The 11,647-nt window shown below is 46.0% G+C and overlaps 1 protein-coding gene across 4 annotated transcripts in view; it reads left to right on the top strand.

Annotated features, from left to right (window-relative positions):
* The window catches only part of RAD51B (RAD51 paralog B), a 473,504-nt gene that overhangs the window by 26,153 nt on the left and 435,704 nt on the right, over positions 1–11,647 (top strand). The window lies entirely within an intron of this gene.

Below are 11,647 nucleotides of genomic sequence, written 5' to 3'. Positions count from 1 at the left end.
TGCACAAGAGGCAGTTCAAGCATTACTGGGATGTCTGTTCATACTCCAAAGATCTTGCCAGAGGAAAATGGTTAATTTACAGCAGGACCAGACTGCCTTTTGGTCTTTGGTGTTAAAGCTGAGAGAAATGTGTACATGTGTACCAGGTACTATTGCGCCTTTGGTCAGAGTGCATTTTGTAATTAAAGCAGAATAACCCAATCAAGGTTTTGCTTGGCTAGTCCTGTGACTAAAGGTAAAAAAAGCTCTGCTTTGAGAATTAGGAAGCGGGTGACTGAAGTCCTCCTGAGTTCAACAGCATTGCTCTGCTGCTGACTGGTTTTCTGAAACCTGCACAGAAAGAAATGAGACTTTTTCATTCATGCCAACTTCTGCCCTTTTTGTACTATGAATAAAACATGAGCCACCACTAAGATGTGAACTGAAACCAAACGTTCTTCTATTTTTGTTTATCCTGGGTCCTGGGTACTTGCAACATGCCCGGTATTCAAGGGGGACGACAGCAGACCCAAGTTCTTTACTTCAGTTCTGCCTGCAAACAGCAGCTGAACCACCTGAGAAGGAAACTGCTCCCTTCCCCTTCCTTCCTGTGCACTAGCAGCTACCAAATCCCTCTGCAATCCACCCCCTATTGTAGAAAGAAATCTCTGTTCTGGTGCAGCCCCTGCTAAATGAGAAGCTGTTCCCACTGTGCATCCCCCTTGCTGAGCTGCTTTGGCACCTAATGACCTCCTAGGGTCACAGAGCTGGTGAGACCTCCGGAGCCTTGTCCTTGCTTGGCAAATGGCCTCCACTTGCATCTGTCTTCCCTTACTCCCCTTGGAGTGTCCTGAGCCAGCCCCTGAGGAAGGGACCTTCCCTTCCTTCCACCTCCTGCCCCAGGAAATGGAGCAAGCTCTGCTGCTGCCTGGGGGCCTCGGCACCACTCGGGTTTTTAAGCTAGCAGAGGTTGCTCTCCACTTGCACAGGGGAACTTTGATTTTAAGAGCTGTAAGGCTCTGAGCGTCAGGCTCATCACTAGTGAGTCATCCACAGGCATGATAGTGAATTTGTACTATATGGTATAGCTTATTTCTTCCAGGATGGGAAGGGTTTGCTCCATCAAGGGTTTGGCCACTTTGTTCACTTTACTGTTCTGTGAACAAGAGGGAAGTTACAGAAGCAGGTGGTGTCCCCCATACCTGCTCTGCTTTTGGCCCCTGGGTAGCTAGCACAGATGTCAAAGGAAACAGTGCTGTCTTGACAGAAGTCCTAGGCAGAGGCTGGGGCCGCACTGGTTAGTTTGTGTCCAAAGGCACCACTGCTTCAAATAAAAAGCTGCGCTTTCCCACTGAGACCTTTACTACCTGCAGCAATGGAAAAGTTGGCTGCTTGCCCAGAAGTTTATGTTTGTCTGAACTTACTCTGAAGTAGAAGGGATGTTTGAAATATGTAGTTCTCTTCTTCTCTAGGAGATTCCTGACTTACACCCTGTGGAGAAATACATCACCTAGAGATAGGCAAGCTAGCACTCGTTAAGCTGGTAGAGGTACTAAAAGCCATACAGCGCTGTGCTCCATCCTGCTGAGTTAATCATGCTGAGAAGCAGAATACCTTGGGCTCACACAGCATGCTGCCATGTGGCTATACCACTTCAGCGCCTGAATTAGTGCAAATGCCAACTCAGGAATGCATTTTGCCTTATAAAACGTACTCTTAATTCCATGGGTTCCAGGAAGAAAGACTGAGATCCTATATAAGCTTCATCACTGCTTATGATCCTGCTTGAGAGCATCTTGTTTAAAGTTTTGGCTACTCAACTGAGACCAAATGTGGAAGGTGACTTGTCACAGCCTTGGGGCAGGTCACTGACATCACACAGCTGCAGACTGCATTGCACATGGTGTGCTGTGCAGCTCCAGTGTGCAGCCGGGACAAGCTGCCACCGTACAAGGACTGTGATGGGTAGAGCGGGGGCTAGAAGTGCTACAAGTGCTGGTAATGGTGGCAGAGCGAGGACCGGTGCTGACATCTACATTCCCAAATCTTCAAGAGCTGGAGAGGTTGGAAGCAGCTCTTGCATGTTCTCCATGTTTGGGACTTCTCGCAGGTCTAAAGCAAACTGGCAGGTTTTTTTATCCTGAGAGAAGCAGACGGTCTCCTTGACTCCTCACTCTGGAGTCTGGGCTGCTCACTCCTTTTGTAGCCACTGGATTTTCTGATATGAATGGCCTTCATTAGCATCAGAGAGAATAGAGATTTTTAAATGGTAATCCCAAATGCTTGACGTCAGTTTGTGTTTATGCTTTAGTCAATTTAGGAGCTAAAGACTCTTAAGTATCTGCTGATTCTGTTTGTTTATACTGTTGTGTGGCATGCTGTCCTGCTTTGATGCTATAATGAAGAAGAAAAGAGAAGCAAATACACGCAATTTGCTCTTTAATAAAAATAAGTAAACATATGCAGTTGAGAATATTTATTAATTATGTGAGTTGAGATATGCATAATGCTTGTAGATCTCTGGCCTTTCAAACATGGGACACTCCAGAATTTCTCTCTCCTTTGTGGTTATCTGTATTGCTACTTCAGTGTGGTTCTTTACCTAGTATTTTGGGCATGAGAATAACAGTATTTGCCTTTCTTTTTTGGTTTTTACTAAAGGATCTCTAAGTGCTTTTCACAAACTAGTTAAATAATTCTCACTTCAGGCCTTGAAGTACGTCAGGATTAACCCCAAATACCACTGATCGGGAGCCGATGGAGATGTCTGGACATCTCCCAGAAGATCATTACAGACATGGGAAAGGGAGTTTAACATTCTACCTGTTCACCAAGTTCCCATATTTGAGGAGTGAGTGAAAGTTCCAAGAAAGCTGGGGACCTGGGAAAGTGCTACCCAGTTTCCACCATCTGAAGCTGTCCTAGAAACGGTTTTGTACATCATTACATAGCTCTGTCTGCCCAAGTTAAAGCCAGCACATGAAGGGACTGTCAAAGCTGATAGGCAGCATGGTTCTATCTTGTACAAAATAGGACTGATTTACCTCTGTGTGCTACATAAACCCATCTCCATCAGTAGAGTACTTTTGGGTAAATATTGCTAGGGGCAACAAGCCATGTTAGAGGCTAAACTGAGGCGACCATCTGCTCTATCAGCTTGTGTTGTTGCTGTTACTGCAGAGTTTATCTACATTGCTGTGTCTGTTGTCAGACCGCTTATCTGATGCCACAGCTCTTTCTATTGCTCCTCTTTCTCCATCAGCTTCTTTGGCAACCTGTCCCTTTCCACGCCTTACCTCCGCTGCCAGTCCATGCTGCAGTCACAGGTACCATAAGCCTCCTGTCTGAACACCATCTTTGGCAATTTAACACAGATGGGCCGATTGTTGGTGAGCTGTAGCTTCCATTAAAGCCTGCAACAGCTGCACTTGTCACTGCTTTGGAAGCTGAGGGCAGAAAACATTTTCACACTTGCCTTCAGGCACAAGTATAGCTGCAAGTTAGCAATTATTGTTCAGTGCCTTTGCTCTAACATTCACACAATGGAACATAACAGGCTTTCAGGGCTAAATTCAGCAAAAATTTCTGAATTCTCTGGTCAATCTCTTTGAGTTTCAGTGTATGTGGAATAATGAACAATTTCAACTGATCCTTCATATAAATGCATATACACATAGTGAGTGTGTGTGTTTAGATGCATAGACATAGCTGGTGGCCTCTACACTGCACCACTGATTGCATTGTAACTTCTGCTGGCAAAGAAAAGCTGTCACCTGCTTAGCTGCCAACAGCAGTCTAGGCCCACTCACTGCCACTTTCTTGAGCACATGAAATCCTGAGAAGATCCAAAATGAAGCTCTGCATACTCATGGAGCAGGGGAGCAGGTTATGTTCTGAGTTGACAGCTCTTGACTTTGCAGGATGTGTGTTCGCTTTGGTATGTGGGAGGGCCTCAGTTTGATCTGGCAGCGGGTTAGAGCCTCTTATCGATGAGCGCTCAGCTCAGAGAGGGGGGTGAGGGCCATATTTTTCAAATGTATTTTACGTAAGGTTTTTAAATCAAATTGATGTCTAAAGCAAACACACTATCCTGCTCCATCTTAAAAAAAACCAAAAAGGGAGTTATCACCTTGGGGACCTTCTGATGTCTTTGCCTTCCCCTTTGTCTATACCCTCTTATTGCTAATGAGAGTGGTGTGTAACCAGCCTAGCCAGAGCCATCCACTCCTCTTCCTCAGCTAAGGCATGGAGCGAAAGTACTCCCTCCCACCCAGGCTGCTGTGCTGATCCTAGGCGTCCTTCTGTTCTTCTGCTCCATCTGTTGGCCACTGGTGCCTATCAGCCATCTCTAATCTCAGTCACATTGCAAGGTCTCCACGCCAGGACTTGTCTTTTTGTTGTAAAGTTGATGTAACCCTGTCCCCAGGAGGATCTGTAAGTGTTATGATACCATAGTAAGCATTAAAAAAAAATTATCTTGAAGTCTTTAAGCTTAAGGGTAAACATCCCAGCTTTGTTCCACTAATAAAACAGCTTGGCCAATATGTCTGTGAGGCACCTCCGTTGTCCCTTTCATCCAGCCTTGTCTCCCAGCGTCACACAGGAAGGTGAATCCCTGTCAATTATCCAAAGCATGCCAGGGGCACCACCGGAGGGGAGCACGGCTGGTGGCACAATAGGAGCCTCCTCCCAGGGACTCCTCTACAGATGACACACGGATGTCCACATTAGCCGGATGCTGGCATGCTCTGGCAAAACAGGTTTTTAACATTATTGGACTGTAATCTGGCTCTTCAGCAGAGGCTGTTTGGAGTTAGGATGGCAATTATAATTATATTTTGGTTGACAAATGTGCCGACAAAGCACAGCTGCCCTTTGATTGCGCACTAAAGGCAGCGTGGCTTCCAGCACCATGCTAGTGCTGTGTGACTGCTGAAAGCAGCATGAACATCTCCAAATGCCCAGCATAGGCCTCACTTGTCCTGGCCACTGATCTCTGGACGAGAGCCAGGCATGCACCCAGCATGACGCTGGTGGTGAAGGTGGTGTTGCCACTACACTGTGTCCAAGCAAGGCTGCCTGTGACCTTATGGCTGCCCGCAAAGCCAGCTGGAAGCCTGGCAGTGGCTGCCGCCATGTATGGTCCATTAAACCCTATTTCTCTGCTTTATCTTCCATTGCCTCAGTCCTGTCCTTCCTCTTCGCCTCACCAACTGCCTCCTGGCAAGGTCTTATTGCATGTTAGGGCTTTGGTGTTCGTCTCAACTCCCTGGTTTGGATCTGGTGATTTAATCCCTGCCACCTGACAACTTTTCCTTGGCCGGGCCTCCACAGCACTGTCACCTTCTCATGACCTCTCTGTTATTTATCCTCCTCCTCAGGAATCCCTGCTCAGCTCAGCTGTCTCCCCTGTCTGGGTGCCCCCATCCAGTTACAGAGCTTTGACTGCCATCTCCTCCTCATGCCTCAGACCTCTGCCTCCCTCCTCGCTTGCCACCATCTCCCCACACCTGCATTTTTCTTGGCTCCTCTGGCATATCTTCCCAAATGAGTTACCAGCAACTCAAACCGCCTGTACCCAGAGTGGACTTCTGCTCCCCTTTTGCTTTTCACGTTCCCCACTCTCATAATTTCTCCCTGACAGACACATAACAAATGGGGGAGGCAGGGACATCCTTGACCTTCTCTTCTGCTCTTCCTTATTTGCCTGGCCTTTATGTCTTACCACCTCGTCCCCATCCCCTGAGGTCTCCCTGCTGGGCTAGTGCTGGTGTCTTGTATGCCTGTTTCCTGTGACTCATCCTGTACACAGGATGTTTTCTTCATCTGACCCGCTAGAACATACTCTTCTCGCCATGCCAGTCTGTCTTGCCAGCCCTACAAAACCCAGCAAATTAAATCATCTGCGTATCTATTTCACATATTTATGAGTGAGATACTAATCCCTGCATAGTGAAAAGGTCATAAGTACAAAAGGGGAAACAAGGACACCAGCATTAAAGGGAGAAGTGGGGGAAGGGAAGACTGAGGACAAGGGCAGGGCAGATGTCAAGGAGGCGAGTTTACAATGTTGAAAAAAGTTGCAGAAAACTGAAACAACAGCAGATCAGAGTATCACTGACAAGCCACACTGATGCTTTCTCCATGCTAGTTCTGCATTTTAGCTCTCACTTCTTCCTGCTCCCTATGCCTATGTCTTCAGAGCAGAGACCAAGTCCTCCACCTGGCTCAAAAAACTGTATAAGGAAACTAAATCCCCAGCAGACATCCCTTTCCTCTGTAACTTCTGTGATAACAGACACCTCTCCTTCCCTTTCACTCCAGTGGGAAAGCTGACCTGTCAGGCTGATCCATTTGCGAAGGCAGCCCTCCCAGGCCTTCTCGCCGAATGCTCCATCTGATCTGCCCCTGTGCGAGCAGGAAAGCTCTTTCTGTATTCCCCAGCATAGCTCACGCACCGCATAGGTCCCAGCAGGTGAAGGATTTGCATTACAGCGACCTCATGAAACTCAGCTCCATTTCCCATCTGTTGTGAGCTATTACTTTCGCAGGACACAAAAGCAGGTGAAATGTCTGTTGGATGCCACAGAAGCCTCTCAGGCTGCAGCCATGGTAAAATAACCCTTAGAGCAATACAGAGAGATCCCTTTGTGTACATGAGCTCCTTTCAGATTTGGTTGGGTTTTTTATTGCCCTTCAAAGGATTCTGCAGTGAGTGACCTGGAGATTTGACAGTTGCGTCCCAGCCATATTTTAACACAATGCGGATGGCAGATGCTTCAAGAAGATTATATTTCTTCATGTACATTGGGTCTCCAGAGAGATTACACATTTAGGGTCAAGGGCTTTAGGGAGCTGGCTCTACAGCCCCGCAGGAGGATTTTTCTCTTTCCAGCAAAAAATATCTGTAAAGCATAGGGCGTTCTGCCAAGCCTTCTATTTAGAGTCAGCAAGAAATGCTGATCCCAAGAGAGATTTCACCTATGGCTGTCAGGGATAGCTTTTATTGTAACAATAGCAGCTGATCAAATAGCCCTCAGTGCTGCAACACCTTGCAGCTTGAGTATCAGGGCTGAGCCCCGGCAGAGGAGCAGCACTTACTCATTGGACCGCAAAAAGGTTATTCATATGGGAGAAAACTGTCTGCCTCTGTAAAGGCAGGCAGAAATGGGCACTTTGTAACAGTATGGTGTTTTTGAAATGCAGATATCTTGGCGAAGGCAATCATCGGCTGGCCAGCACAGAAGGTCTTGCAAGAGTGAGGATTATGTCCAAAGATGTAACAAAAGCCCTCACAGGGCCTCCACTGTACACACTGACAAGCCAAAGATTATCTAAGTTTTAAAGAGGTTTTACAAAGAAGTTGCCTCCTTCTACCCCAATCCTGTATGACCATTAATTTATCTGCTTTGGATATTGAACAACTAAGACCGAGTGAGCCCTGCTAGGATGGGAATTTCTGATTCCACAAGACTTAACGAATCCAAACCTTGACACCGGCCGCTCTAAAATCCTGTCCTGAGAATATCAGTAACTATAAGTGAAATTCAAGTACAGCTACAGGCACTCTAGGGTGCCAGCACACAGCTGCGATGCCTTGGTACTCAGAAGCCACTGGAGCCACCTCCAACAGCAGCCTGGCCCAGCGCAGGCAGGGGTGCTGCTCGCTCAGGCTCTGGCGAGGGTGAAGCTGGACTGTCCCAACAGGGAGTGCCTGTGCAGCCCAGCCGCTTGCAAGGTGCAAGCACACACCAGCACAGACGTGGGCCTTTCCACACCAGTTCCTGAAAAAAAGGAAAAGGTAGCGTCCTTGGTCTGGACTAAGTTCTCCGTTGTTCTATGTCTTGTGCAGTCACTCTTAGCTTGCAGGCTCATTGTAAAATGCTACTAAATCACAAAGGGAATGTTTTATGCTTGCCGGATGCTGAAATAAATAACAGCACTGGATGAGAACCAAGGGGAATGCAGACATCAGTTATTACTAAATCGTACCTCAGAAAAAGCTGCTACTAATTTCCATGAGTGTTTTCCTGAGGAAGGAGCAAACATTAACCGAGGAAACTAGGATTTACCTCAAGTGCTGAAGTCTGCATAAGAGAAAGGAGCCAGTTTTAGCAGGTGCCCTCCAAAGCCTGCAGAGCCATATGGGGTGCCAGTTTGGCTTTGGACTGCAGCTGGCCTTAAACATGAACTACCCCACCATGCTCCCCTCCACCCCCCTCCGTGCATTGAATTTAATGGTGCCAGAAAGGGTAAATATCAGGATGTTAGGAAGCATTTGTGCGGTGGAATGTAGAAACTATGGTTAGATAAAGCAATGATCACAAGAGAAGCTGCATGTATACTAAAGAGCCCTTAAACAGATGTCACAAATAGCCCTGATTTCTCTCTTTACCCTGCAAACAGCTGCCATATGCTATAGCCTCCATGTAAGAGAGTAAATTTAGCAATGAAAAAAGGATGGTTCAGGATGCCTGTCAGGATGTGCTTTCCTTGCACCTAGCCCACTCCCTTGCTAGGGATCAGAAGCACTGCAGTAGCCAGCCTCGAAAGACTGGCGGGGTCAGGACTCCCCTGTGACTTCTCCTAGAGGAACAAGGAGCCCCCAGTCAGCAAACCAGACAGAAACGCCACGCTTGGCCATGACGTTTGGATCTAGATCTAATCTTTTTCAGGCTTGGGAGTAAATGAGTTTCTGGGGGTATGCCTGGAGCACAGTTGTTCAGAAGCAACGTGATAATATATTTCATCTTTCTGAAGTCATCAGTCCTCCCTCCTTGGTGTGTATGAACAATGTCTTGCTCTTCCTGGATTCCCTCAATAGCTACAATTTTGTGGCTGAAGTGGTGGCAGCAGTTTCCTTTTTTCTCCATGTTTTGAACAGGCAGGAGGAGGAATGCAGGCACTGGTAAGCAGGGGAAGTTAGTAGCGGGGAAGAGAGACTGAGGGAATTCATACCCATCCCAACCTATTTTTTCCATTTATTTTAAAATATGTAGTTTTGATGTTATGTGTTGACTTTGATTGTTGACAGACTGCATGAAAAGAGCCAATGGGTTACTCTAGGCATTTTTGGCAGATATGTAGGAAAGCTATCCAGCTAAGATCAGCAGCCAACCCACAACAAAACTTAATCTCCAGCCAAAAGCTTAATCCAACTGAAACCAAACATCTGCCCTCCTCAGGCGCTCTGGGATGAAGACATAGGTCTTGGCTTCTGGGGTGGCTCCAGAATTGTTCTTCATCTTCTGACTCCTCCCAGATGGCAAAGCAGGGCATGTGTGCTCGCTCTGTGGTTTAGGTAAGAGGCTGTGGTGTGGGGTGGCAGATGCCAGGCTCTCAGAATTCCAGCTACAAAACCTCAGACTGAACCATATGTAGATCTAGTACAAATAACAGTATCCCTCCCTTGCCCTGTAAAACCTTCTGCTATTTCTGGCCTTTCTCTCCTAGCGTCTCTTTTCATATACAGCAGATTGAGTCCATTATCCCTGGAATAAGAGTGTGCATGCTGCTTTTTTTTCACTGTATCTTGTTCCTGACCTCTGCTGCTTTTTTACTATTCTAGTCCTGGTTTATAATAGGAAATTGAAAGCCCAAAGATTTTCTTCACATCTGACATTCATTCATCCTCCTGGCTTTTTTTTTTTCCATCAGATTAAAGGCAGAGAGAAAGAAACAGCCAAAACTGTGTGCTTATGATCCATATTTTTAATACCCAAAAAACTGATTCTGTTCTTAGTCTTGTTTTCTGTAACTTTATTAATTTCACTGACCTTACTCTGCATAATCACCAATGTAAGAAGGAAGTCGGGTGATATATTTAAAGAATATTTGTTTTAAACATAACATCGAAGAGTTAAGACAAACAAATCTCATGCTCATCTGCCCATTTCCCAGCCCTGATGATTCGTCTACATTCCTGATCTTATCATTCAAGCCCAGATGTTTGAAAAGTGACCACAGATTTAGTGACTCAAGTTTTACCAGTCAGGGACATCTCTATCCTGATTTTCTTCAGATGGCTCCAGTGAAAAGTATGGCAGCTGTGCACCCCTGGGGCTGAAAGTATTTCAAGCTGGAAGCCCTAAAATCAGGCCAGGTCGAATCAGAGGCTTTTAAAAATCATTTGGCCTTTGTATGTGAGTTGGTGAGTCCCTGCTGAGAGATGATGGAAACACGCAGTTCCCAGTGGAAGCTGAATGAGTTCCAGTTGAATTAAACCTTTGGTACCATAAGGCTGTTGAGTCACACAGCCCAGGATACACCTGGCCCCGCTGATGCCATGGCAGAACAGTTATCATGAAAGTCAGTGACGAATGCAGGATGGCTCCATCTTCTGTCAGCTTAGAGGCACCTTTCCTTATGGTGCACTTTATTTTGCAAGGCTGGGAGTGTTCTCATTTCATGCCCTTTCCCTCTTCAGTGTGAAAACTCCTGAGGTTTGGGAAAATATGCCTTCAATGACTGGAATGCATTGGATTGGACTGTGATGCTTCCTGCAGATTTGTAAGCCTATAGCCTAAAGACCACTGAAACAGAAGGTCAGTTATCAGCCAATTAATAGGACCCTGGTTCAGCAAAACAGCTAATAATGCACTCTGCTTCTTGCTGTACAAATGTCCTGTTTTACTTCAATTAAGTACAGGCTTAATGTGCTGCATAGTTCATTTAATATAATATGCTGTGATGATTTACGAAATAACTATGACTCTGTAAAATCATTTTGTCATAGGTAGTCAATGTAGGGTTTGGGTAATGGGGTCACAGCTATGGCATCATGCCCAAACCGTGAATTGCAAACATGCTTGCCTGGATACTCTCTATAGTAATTGAGTTTGCGGTAGTGGAGTCCTGGGGTAGTATGCTGTCCACTCATCCCAGTAAAATGGATAAGAAGCACCATGCTTCAAGGTAAAAAATAATCCCCACAGAATTAATCTGATGTCGTCTTTCCTCTGTGGGTAGATTCTTCTATAATTATCCACTAAGATCTCTTGCATCTGTTTGCCAACACTGCTAAGATACCAGACACTGGGTCTCTGGTTTGATCTTGTTTGAGACTGCCGAGTTCCTTGTAGGTGATGTGTGAGAGTGAGTAATGTTCAGTTGCAGGGCATGAAGATGTCTCATTCTTCCAGGGCCAGGCAGAAAACTGTAAGGCACAAATACTGTGGGAGTGGAGACCTTCCTCTGCTTTCTCTGCCCAGGTTTGGTGGTTTCTTCTCTCTCCCATGCCATGCAGTCACCTTTGGAAACAGTTCAGAAACATCTTCTGGGGAGGATGGTGAGGACGTCGGGAGCAGTTTCCTTTGTAGTCCCAGCCATACGGACCTCATTTATAGCTTTAAAAAGGAGCAGAATGAAAAGCACGCAAGAGCCAAAGGCCCCAGTCTGAAATGATTCATGGAATTAAATGTTCCAGGCTTTGTTTGCACGCTGGTTTGTGTGTTTGTTGTTTGAAGTAAGAGCTACTGGGCTCAGTTCAGCTGCTGGGTTATCAGAGCGCTTAATCTGTAACATCACAAAGTGAAAACTTCTTTTCCAAAACTAAGACACTTTCACTGCCATTCCTGATTTGGAACATGCTCCTTGGGTGCTGAGCTCAACAAAAATAGTCACATCAGAGTTTTTTTGGTTTTTTTTTTTTTGACATTGTACATGGATT

Source organism: Phalacrocorax aristotelis, chromosome 9 (assembly GCF_949628215.1).
Source record: "Phalacrocorax aristotelis chromosome 9, bGulAri2.1, whole genome shotgun sequence".
Lineage (NCBI taxonomy): Eukaryota > Metazoa > Chordata > Aves > Suliformes > Phalacrocoracidae > Phalacrocorax > Phalacrocorax aristotelis.
Note: the sequence above shows the minus strand (reverse complement) of the source record. Positions and strands in the feature narration are given on the sequence as shown.